This window comes from Moschus berezovskii, chromosome 14 (genome assembly GCF_049115385.1).
Source record: "Moschus berezovskii isolate FMDL1 chromosome 14, NW_MosBer_1.0, whole genome shotgun sequence".
Classification (NCBI taxonomy): Eukaryota; Metazoa; Chordata; class Mammalia; order Artiodactyla; family Moschidae; genus Moschus; species Moschus berezovskii.
Genome location: NC_142473.1, coordinates 8,278,678 through 8,290,641, shown reverse-complemented (window position 1 = coordinate 8,290,641; position 11,964 = coordinate 8,278,678). Strand labels below are relative to the sequence as shown.

Sequence of the window (11,964 nt, the reverse complement as noted above, 5' to 3'; positions counted from 1 at the left end):
GGTCTTTTTAAGATCTGCACGACTTAGAACTGGAAGACAATGTGAAGGGGAAGAGGTGCACTTGCAAAGATAATACTTTGGGCGCTAACTGTGGTGAGGTTGTGGGGAAGGGTCAGGGAGAAAATCTGATTATTCACTGTTGCGTACACACCATCTCAACACTTGGTGTCGGGAAACGATGATCACTCCCTTTGTTCATGTATGTGCAAATTGGTGAGGGTGGCTTGGGGATAGCTCATCTCTGTGTCACATGGCGATGGCTGGAGCAGTTCCCTGGGGCTGGGGAAGTTGCTTCTAATAAGAGTCCCCGCAGGCCGGCACCCAACTCCAGTACTCTTGCCTGGAAAATCCCATGGATGGAGGAGCCTGGTGGGCTGCAGTCAATGGGGTCACAAAGAGTCGGACACGACTGAGCGACTTCTCTTTCACGTTTCACGTACTGGAGAAGGAAATGGCAACCCACTCCAGTGTTCTTGCCTGGAGAATCCCAGGGACGGTGGAGCCTGGTGGGCTTCCGTCTATGGGGTCACACAGAGTCAGACACAACTGAAGCGACTTAGCAGCAGCAGCAGCAGGCCCCCACTGAGGTGCCGGCTGCGGCGGGCAGGGCTGTCTGGCCAGTTCTCTCACGCCACTCTTCCTGGGGCTGCTTGGGCTCCCTCACAACATGGCAGGTGGGTGCAAAAGCAAGTGTTTCCAAAACCAGGAAATGAGAGCCGATCCTCTCTGACAGCTCAGGCTCAGAAACTGGCATGGCCTCACTTTTACCATATTCTGTGGTAAAGCTGTTATGGAGGAGACGAGTCATAGATCCCACTACTCAGTAGGAAGAATGCTGACAAATTCACGGCCTTCTTTACTGCTTGGAGCTTAAAATAAGAACTTGAAATAGTGGGGGTGGGTTGGGGGAGTTCACTCTCAAGATTCGGCTCCATCACTAAGAGAGTATGTTCTTAACAGGAAAAAAAAAAGGCAGAATAAAATTAATGTTATTTCTATTCTTATGGTTAACCTCTCTCCCTTCTATTTACATCCCTGCCCTCCACACACACACAAAGGGCTGGAGATGAAGAAAGGCCGGGAAATTGTTTAATCAAGTTTGAGAAGACACCTAGAAATTGAATTCCTTACATTCCTGTGAGAGAATTTGATCACAGAAATGCCACTGTAAGTGGTATATATGTTAGACATGGTGTGCACCAGTCAGCTTGTGAGAGCTGATTGTGTACACTGCTGCTGAATTCCATACTCAGGGATGTCACACTTGTAGCTGCACTCCAGTTATGAATGTGGTGTTTATACAGCAGAGAGTACATGCCGTTCACACCCTACAAATCAGGAATTTTTCTCTCTCTGGAGAGTGAATTTACCAGCATATCACTCTATCTATGTCAGCCTGACCCTGTCTAGGGAGCAGGAAAGCCAAACATAACAGAGTCCTGCTTTTGGAAATATTGGAATCCAGTTTTCTGAATGACTATTAATTACTGAAAAAGAAATGGAATGCAAGAATGAATAAAATAATTAGTTTCAGTGTCAAATGGACAGCATTGATATGGGTAAATTACGTAAGAGAGAAAACACAGAAAGGCAATGGGACAGTTACAATAGAGGCTAAAAGCAAACCCCATCTGGGCTCTAGAGGAATCTAGTCTGGTGCTTGAGGAAGTAGGGATGCTGATGGGGAGTGGGGACCCTCTTTCAGAGGCTGGGAGTGGAGAGAACCTGCTCCATGCGAATTGCAGCCATGTGGCTTAGAATGAGCACTTCTTTAGGAGCACAGTGGGCTCTCCCCCCTATTTTGGAATTTCCCCGAAGCATCCTCTCACTTGCATGCTCCCCCAGGTGTCCTTGACTATAGAAGTTCCTTCCTTCCTTTCTCAGAGGAGGCAAGAGAAGATTCAACACTGTGTTTTCATGAAAAGAACAAGATGGTATTTGGAGCACTTCCAGCTAAAAGAACAGCTCCTAGCTGTAAACTGGGAACTGCAATGTCAAAACAGAGTTCCAAGAGCTGGAAGCTGCAGCAGCCAGAGTGCTTGCTAAGCTAGTAGGGAGGAAATTGCACCAGGCTGCATCAGCAGAGAGTCTGGCTATATTCATGGGGTCTGGAAGCAGAAGCAATACCGTCTATAAAGATAAGGCTTTTCACTTAGGTGGTATTGCTTTGAAAAGCAATTACATTAGCATTTTTCCTACCTCCGCTCTCAATGGGACTCGACTCTTCATCACTGATCACACCAGCCTTATCGACTGTGCCATGGCTCCTGGGGTTGCAGTGAATCTTTCTCTGAGAAGCTATATTAAGTAACACTTCTTCTTCCAAACAGGGGTCTCCTACACACAAGGCTGTACTGGGAAGCATTAAGCCTCCTGTTCTTCAATATCCCTTTGATGTGAATCTTATATTCGGAATATTTACTTAAACTAAAAATGTGCAGAGTCTTCAGTTTACCCAGGAAATTTGCATAACCTATTCCCTCCTGCTCTTTGCCTTCTTAATTCCCAAACATAAGAGGAGGCTCTGATTGCAAAATCCAAGGCAATGCACATTACATGAAGCATTCCCAAGTTCACGTTTTGCTTTAGGAGAAACTTGAAAAATATGTCAGGGGAAGCAGAAAGCAGTGACTGGTTTGAGGAGGGCTGGCAATGGGCAGGTGGTCGTTAGAAGCAGGGCCCTCACTAGGAGCGGACCCCAGGGTCATAGAGCATTTGCTGTCACGGGTCCATGTCATTAGGCACAGCTGACTTGTTCTCTTTCTCCAAGTCACTGGTGACAGGTCTGAGCATTTTCCCTAGCAGGTGACCGGCGATGTGAGGGTGAAAGGAGAGGTGAGAACATCTCCTCTGTGTGATTTGGGATGTGGGACCATGGCCATGGTCCAGACTCATGGAAAAAGGTGATTGTTTTTCCTAAAACAAAGTCATGAGTCAGGAAGAAATAGCTTAGTTATCAAGCTGTAATCTCTGTCTGATTTATAGCAACTTAGGATAGAGGGGGAAAAGACTCTTTCCCCTTTGAGGACTTCCTGGCCTTGCCGTCTATTTCTGCCCTGGGAAATTCACACCAGCCATATGGAGCCTCAATGAGCTCACCTAGCTTTTCTGGTGATGAATGTAAATGGAGTTCCCTCGAGTCCATTAATTTTTAAAGTTCGTCTCATAATTGTGTTATGGAATAATGTCAATCAGTTCAGTTCTGTTGCTCAGTCGTGTCTGAATCTTTGCAACCCCATGGACTGCAGCACACCAGGCCTCCCTGTCCATCACCACTTCCCAGAATTTACTCAAACCCATGTCCATAGAGTCAGTGATGCCATCGAACCATCTCATCCTCTGTCGTCTCCTTCTCCTCCAGTCTTCAATCTTGCCCAGCATCAGGGTCTTTTCCAGTGAGTCAGTTCTTCCCATCACGTGGCCAAAGTATTGGAGTTTCAGCTTTAGTATCAGTCCTTCAAATGAATATTCAGGACTGATTTCCTTTAGGATGGACTGGTTGGATCTCCTTGCAGTCCAAGGGACTCTCAAGAGTCTTCTCCAACACCACAGTTCAAAAGCATCAATTCTTCAGCGGTCAGCTTTCTTTATGGCCCAACTCTCATGTTCATACATGACTAATGGAAAAACCATAGGTTTGACTAGATGGACCTTTGTCAGCAAAGTAATGTCTCTGCTTTCTAATATGCTGTCTAGGCTGGTGATAACTTTTTTCCAAGGAGCAAGTGTCTTAATATCATGGCTGCAGTCACCATCTGCACTGATTTTGGAGCCCCCCAGAATAAAGTCTCTCAGTGTTTCCACTGTTTCCCCATCTATTTGTCATGAAGTGATGGGACCAGATGCCATGATCTTAGTGATGTCAATGTCATTCCCAAAATCAGATTTCAAAAAAGAACATAATTAAATCACTCACCTTTCTGCATTCTATGCATCTGAGTGGGCAGACACAATTAGGCTGATGGCTATAGCCAAGAATCAGTTCAGTTCAGTTCAGTTCAGTCGCTCAGTCGTGTCCGACTCTCCGCGACCCCATGAATCACAGCACGCCAGGCCTCCCTGTCCATCACCAACTCCCGGAGTTCACTCAAACTCATGTCCACAGAGTCGGTGATGCCATCCAGCCATCTCATTCTCCGTCGTCCCCTTCTCCTCCCGCCCCCAACCTTTCCCAGCATCACAGTCTTTTCCAGTGAGTCAACTCGTCGCATGAGGTGGCCAAAGTACTGCAGTTTCAGCTTTAGCATCAGTCCCTCCAATGAACATCCAGGGTTGATCTCCTTTAGAATGGACTGGTTGGATCTCCTTGCAGTATAAGGGACTCTCAAGAGTCTTCTCCAACACCACAGTTCAAAAGCATCGATTCTTCAGTGATCAGCTTTCTTCACAGTCCAACTCTCACATCCATACATGACCACGGGAAAAACCATTGCCTTGACTAGATGGACCTTGGTTGGCAAAGCAATGTCTCTGTTTTTTAATATACTATCAAGGTTGGTCATAACTTTCCTTCCAAGGAGTAAGTGTCTTTTAATTTCATGGTTGCAATCAGCATCCACAGTGATTTTGGAGCCCAAAAAAATAAAGTCTGACACTGTTTCCACTGTTTTTCCATCTATTTCCCATGAAGTGATGGGACCAGATGCCATGATCTTTGTTTTCTGAATGTTGAGCTTCAAGCCAACCTTTTCACTCTCCTCTTTCACTTTCATCAAGAGGCTTTTGAGTTCCTCTTCACTTTCTGCCATAAGGGTAGTGTCATCTGCATATCTGAGGTTATTGATATTTCTCCCGGCAATCTTGATTCCAGCTTGTGCTTCTTCCAGCCCAGCGTTCCTCATGATCTAAGGTGCTGCAAAAGAAAACCTGTGTGGAATACAAATGACTGAGTAGAAACATGCAAAAGGAGAATAAAGCAGTGGGTGTCCAGGGATTTGTGATCTGTGCAGTGATCTCTGCAAATATCTGGGAGCTCCAGAATCACAGTAAAGTGCTTTCTCTATCCTGACAACTCTAAAGTAAAACTTAGAAAAAGGGAAAAAGGAAGGGAGGGAAGGAGGAGAAGAAGGAAAGAAGAGGAAAACCAGATTTTGTCTGTTTGTTTCCAGTGCTTAAATGGAAATGTCACAGTATCCACTCAAAATCTTTACACAAAATCTCAACCAGAAGTTTGGAACCACAGCTCTTCTAATTGTGATGATGAATCTATTTGCAGGGCAGCAATAGAGACGCAGTGTATGGGATGAATTGGGAGACTGGGATTGCTGTGTGTGCACTTCCGGAGGTAAAACAGTCAGCTAGTGGGAGGGAAGTCACTATGTAGTGCAGAGAGCTCAGCTCATGTTCTGTGATGACCTAGAGGGATGGGGCGAGGGGGTGGCAGGGAGGCTCCAGAAGGAGGGGATACATTTGCCCATATAGCTGATTCAGTTCATCGTACAGCCGAAACTGGTACAATATTGTAAAGCAAGTACACTGCAACCTTAAAAAATGTATTTCTCTACTTCCTGCTGCAGTCAACACATGGACTGTGCTTGATGTGAGGCTTATACCTCCAGCACCAAAGAGCAGGGACCGCGATTCTGAAGGGTGAGGCAGGTCAGCCCATGCAAAGGGGCTTGATGGTACCTCTTTTAAACACAGAACATTTTCCATAGCTGGAGCACAGGGCTTCAGGGCCCAGGCAGCTATTTATGTGACAGTGTTCATCCAACCACCATATATTTTATGCCAGCATCATTAACTTAGGGGAAAACAAAATTTTGTGTGGTTAATTTTCATGGAGGAGAAAGATAGGCAGGAAATAAGGTTTGAAATTAGTCAGGGTCTTATATGCTATGCTAAGGAATTTAGAATTTGGATATAATCTTTCTTTCCACCTTCTCAACCACAGTTTCTTCCAAAAATATTTTCTAATATCCCATTACTGTGCCACCGAGGTTATATATGGGTCATGGATGGAGCTGCTGAAGGATTCAACCATGGAAATGACACAATCACATAGTAATTTGAAAATAATATTCTGGGACTGGTGTGATGAATGGATGAGAGCCTGCAAGATTAGATTCAGTAGATCTGGATGACCAACTCTGATCATGGCCAAATGAGAAAGAAGGGCCTGAGGTAGGGAGATAACAAGTTTAAATCGACAGATAGGGCACTTGGATTGATGGGAAGGAAGCCAATGATCCTTCCTAGCTTCTAATTTAGGAGGCTGAGACTGTCCTCTCAGCCTATATTGCCTTGAGCTGCCAAACCTGGTCCTCATGATCACATCCTTTCTGGCTGACAGAAGAATGCCCAAGGGCTGTCCAAGGCCCCCACTTGGGACCCATTTCACTTTTACTGAACCAACTCCAGAACTAGGCACCCTACTTGTGACAGGGTGACGGTCTTCTTGAACGTGCCCCTCCATCCAGGAGCTCCCCCTGACGTTCTGGACGTGGCCTCCAGACCCGACTCTGTCTCTCAGTGCTCTTGAGAGGGCTGCGTCCTGCTCTGCTTCTGTGGGTCTTCCCATCCCACTCTCCTAAGGTGGGCTCTTTGCTCCACCGTGAGCTCCTTGGAAGCCACTTCACGAACCAGGAAAGGGTCTGGTGTCCTCCCTAAGCAGGGGCTTCACACAGAGAGAAAAGAAAGAAGGAAGGGGATCATACAGCTATTTTAGGTTTGCTGCCTTTGACACGCTGGTGGGGCTCGTTCCCAGGGAATGAGTGGCCTGGTGACATCAGTGGCCTGGAAACACCGACGCTGAGGGAATAGGCGGGCTCAGCCCTCGAGAGTGTCTGAGGTGAGAAAAGAAGCTGGTCAAGGGAGAGGCCAGGGATGCCGACTGAGAGGAGACAGCAAAGGAGAGGACAACATCCACGCTGCGGAGTGAGCATGTGTGCTCAACATCAGAAAGGTCCAGTGGGAGGGGCAAGGTAAAGTTAGAACGCAGAGGGCAATGGCAGCCCACTCCAGTGTTCTCGCCTGGAGAAACCCAGGGACGGGGGAGCCTGGTGGGCCGTCGCACAGAGTAGGACACAACTGAAGCGGCTTAGCAGCAGCAGCAGAGTCTTAGAATGAGTGACAGACCCTAAAATGGACAAGTTCAATTCAGTTCAGTCACTCAGTCGTATTGACTCTGTGATGCCATGGACCACAGCACGCCAGGCCTCCCTGTCCATCACCAACTCCCGGGGCTTACTCATGTCCATTGAGTTGGTGATGCCATCCAACCATCTCATCCTCTGTTGTCCCCTTCTCCTCCCACTAATCAATTTTACTCAGCATCAGGGTCTTTTCAAATGAATTAGTTCTTTGCATCAGGTGGCCAAATTATTTCAGTTTCAGCTTGAGCATCAGTCCTTCCAATGAATATTCAGGACTGATTTCCTTTAGGATGGACTGGGTGGATCTCCTTGCAGTCCAAGGGACTCTAAAGAGTTTTCTCCAACATCACAGTTCAAGCATCAATTCTTCAGCGCTCAGCTTTCTTTATGGTCCAACTCTCACATCCATACATGATCACTGGAAAAACCATAACCTTGACTAGATGGACCTTTGTTGGCAAAGTAATGTCTCTGCTTTTTACTATGCTGTCTAGGGTGGTCATAACTTTTCTTCCAACGAGAAAGCGTCTTTTAATTTTGTGTCTGCAGTCACCATCTGCAGTGATTTTGGAGCCCCCCAAAATAAAGTCTCTCACTGTTTTCAATTCCCCATTTATTTTCTGTGAAGTGATGGGACCAGATGCCATGATCTTAGTTTTCTGAATGTTGAGTTTTAAGCCAACTTTTTCACTCTCCTCTTTCACTTTCATCAAGAGGCTCTTTAGTTCTTCTTCGCTTTTTGCCATAAGTGTGGTGTCAGCTGCATAGCTGAGGTTATTGATGTTTCTCCCAGCAGTCTTGATCCCAGCTTGTGTTTCATCCAGTCCAGGGTTTCTCATGATGTACTCTGCATGTAAGTTAAATAAGCAGGGGGACAATATACAGCCTTGGTGTACTCCTTTCCTGATTAGGAACCAGTCTGTTGTTCCATGTCCAGTTCTAACTCTTGTTTCTTGTCCTTCATACAGATTTCGCAGGAGGCAGGTCAGGTGGTCTGGTATTCCCATCTCTTTAAGTATTTTCCACAGTTTGTTGTGATCCACACAGTCAAAAGATTTGGCATAGTCAATAAAGCAGAAGTAGATGTTTTTCTGAAACTCTCACTTTTTCAGTGATCCAATGGATGTTGGCAATTTGATCTCTGGCTCCTCTGCTTTTTCTAAATCTGGCATGAAACTCTGGAAGTTCATGGTTCACATACTGTTGAAGCCTGGCTTGGAGAATTTCGAGCATTACTTTGCTAGCGTGTGAGATGAGTGCAATTGTGTGGTAGTCTGAGCATTCTTTGGCATTGCATTTCTTTAGGATTGGAATGTAAACTGACCTTTTCCAGTCCTGTGGCCACTGCTGAGTTTTCCAAATTTGCTGGCATATTCATTGCAGCACATCCACAGCATCATCTTTTAGGATTTGAAATAGCTCAACTGGAATTCCATCACCTCCACTAGCCTTGTTTGTAGTGATGCTTCCTAGGGCCCGCTTGACTTCGCATTCCAGGATATCTGGCTCTAGGTGAGTGATCACACCATCGTGGTTATCTTGGTTATGAAGATCTTTTTTGTACAGTTTTTCTGTGTTTTCTTGCCACCTCTTCTTAATATCTTCTGCTTCTGTTAGGTCCATACCATTTCTGTCCTTTATTGAGCCCATCTTTGCATGAAATGTTCCCTTGGTATTTCTAATTTTCTTGAAGAGATCTCTAGCCTTTCCCATTCTATTTTTTCCCTCTATTTCTTTGCATTGATCAGTGAGGAAGGCTTCCTTATCTCTCCTTGCTATTCTTTGGAACTCTGCATTCAGATGCTTATATCTTTCCTTTTCTCTTTTCCCTTTGGCTTCTCTTCATAGCTATTTGTAAGGCCTCTTCAGACAAACATTTTGCCTTTTTGCATTTTTTTTCTTGGGGATGGTCTTGATCACTGCCTCTTGTACAATGTCATGAACCTCCGTCCATAGTTTTTCAGGCACTCTGTCTATCACATCTAATCCCTTGAATCTATTTGTCACTTCCACTGTATAATCATAAGGGATTTGATTTAGGTCATACCTGAATGGTTTAGTAGTTTTCCCTACTTTCTTTAATTTCAGTCTGAATTTGGCAATAAGGAGTTCATGATCTGAGCCACAGTCAGCTCCGGGTCTTGTTTTTGCTGACTGTATAGAGCTTCTCCATCTTTGGCTGCAAAGAATATAATCAACCTGATTTCGGTGTTGACCATCTGGTGATGTTCATGTGTAGAGTCTTCTCTTGTGTTGTTGGAAAATGGTGTTTGCTATGACCCAGTGTGTTCTCTTGGCAAAACTCTATTAGCCTTTGCCCTGCTTCATTCCTTACTGCAAGGCCAAATTTGCCTGTTACTCAGGAATTTCTTCCTACTTTTGCATTCCAGTCCTCTATGATGAAAAGGACATCTTTTTGCTTGTTAGTTCTAGAAGGTCTTGTAGGTCTTCATAGAACCGTTCAACTTCAACTTCTTCAGCATTACTGGTCGGGGCATAGACTTGGATTACTGTAATATTGAATGGTTTGCCTTGGAAACGAACAGAGATCATTCTATCATTTTTTTTTTTTTGGAAACTAAATGACATAAGATTTATTCATTTATGTAACCATACAAAATTTTATATGCAACAGGAGATTTTATACTATAGAATCTGACCTTACAAACTAGCTTACATATAAAACATACTCTGCTCATCTGTCCTATCTAGAAAGTGTTGCACCAATGCTTAAGTTGTTATTAAAACAGATGAGTTCTTAACACAAGGTTAACAAACCTGAAGCTCCACCCTCGAAATACAAACCCATAATTTGAAAATTGTTTTACCAGAAATAGCTTATGAGCAACTCTTACCCAAGTAGTACTATAGGGAGTTATAGTGTTGACCAAAAGAAGACACAGGTTTCTCATTAAACTTTTTAAAATGGGTCTCAAATTCTGTGACAGATTTTTTGGTCAAGTTGTTTTCATTAAAAAGTACTGATTTTAAAAACTAATAACTTAAACTGCCACACACAAAACATATGGTCCACAAAAACATTCTCCTTTCCTTCTGAAGGTTTTACGATGCATTGTTATCATTAACCAGTCTTTTACTATTAAACTTAAATGGCCAATTGAGACAAACAGTTCTGAGACCGTTCTTCCACCACTGATTAAGACTGGGGTGGCAGGTATTGGGGATAATATTCATTTAGCCTTCTGAGCTTTCTGGGCAGACTTGGTGACCTTGCCAGCTCCAGCTGCCTTCTTGTCCACTGCTTTGATGACACCCACAGCGACTGTCTGTCTCATGTCACGCACCGCAAAATGGCCCAGGGGAGGATAGTCAGAGAAGCTCTCGACACACATGGGCTTGCCAGGAACCATATCAACGATGGCACGTCACCAGATTTCAAGAATTTAGGGCCATCTTCCAGCTTCTTCCCGGAACGACGATCAATCTTCTCCTTCAGCTCAGCAAACTTGCAAGCAATGTGAGCTGTGTGACACTCCAGCACAGGTGCATATCCAGCACTGATTTGGCCTGGGTGGTTCAATATAATCACCTGAGCTGTGAAGCCAGCAGCTTCCATGGGTGGATCATTTTTGCTGTCACCAGCCACATCGCCACGACGGACATCTTCGACAGACACGTTCTTGACATTGAAGCCCACATTGTCCCCAGGAAGGGCTTCACTCAATGCTTCATGGTGCATTTCTACAGACTTCACTTCAGTTGTTACATTGACTGGAGCAAAGGTGACCACCATACCAGGTTTGAGAACACGACCCACAGGGACAGTACTAATACCACCAATTTTATAGACATCCTGGAGAGGCAAACGCAAGGGTTTGTCAGTTGGGTGAGTTGGTGGCAGGATGCAATCCAGAGCTTCAAGCAGGGTGGTTCCACTGGCATTGCCATCCTTAGGGGTGACTTTCCATCCCTTGAGCCATGGCATGTTAGCACTTGGCTCCAGCATGTCGTCACCATTCCAGCCAGAAATTGGCACAAATGCTACTATGTCGGGGTTGTAGCCAATTTTCTTAATGTAGGTGCTGACTTCTTTAACAATTTCCTCATATCTCTTCTGGCTGTAGAGTGGCTCAGTGGAATCCATTTTGTTAACGCCAACAATTAGTTGTTTCACACAGGGTGTAAGCCAGAAGGGCATGCTCACAGGTCTGCCTGTTCTTGGAGATACCGGCTTCAAATTCACCAACACCAGCAGCAACAATCAGGACAGCACAGTCAGCCTGGGATGTGCCTGTAATCATGTTTTTGATGAAGTCTCTGTGTCCTGGGGCATCAATGATGATAACATAGTACTTGCTGGTCTCAAATTTCCACAGGGAGATATCAATGGTGATACCACGCTCACGTTCAGCTTTCAGTTTGTCCAAGACCCAGGCATATTTGAAAGAGCCCTTTCCCATCTCGGCAGCCTCCTTCTCAAACTTTTCAATTGTTCTCTTGTCGATCCCGCCACATTTGTAGATCAGATGGCCAGTCCTGGTAGACTTCCCTGAATCTACGTGCCCAATGACAACGATGTTGATGTGGGTCTTCTCCTTTCCCATTTTGGCTTAGGTTTAGCGGTGGTTTTCACGACACCTGTGTCCTGGCGGCAAACCCGTTGCGAAAAAGCCATTCTATCATTTTTGAGTTGCACCCATGTACTGCATTTAGGACTTTTTTGTTGACTATGATGGCTACTGCATATCTTTTAAGGGATTCTTGCCCATGGTAGTAGATATAACGGTTATTTGAGTTAAATTCACCCATTCCAGTCCATTTTAGTTCTCTGAATCCTAAAATGTTGATGTTCACTCTTGCCATCTTCTAATGACCACTTCCAATTCATGGACCTAACGTTCCAGGTTCC

The 11,964-nt window shown here is 44.9% G+C and overlaps 1 pseudogene; it reads right to left on the bottom strand.

The window, feature by feature from the left end:
* Nucleotides 1-10,155: 10,155 nt before the first annotated feature.
* LOC129554241 (elongation factor 1-alpha 1 pseudogene) lies at nucleotides 10,156-11,712 on the bottom strand (annotated as a pseudogene).
* Nucleotides 11,713-11,964: the final 252 nt, after the last annotated feature.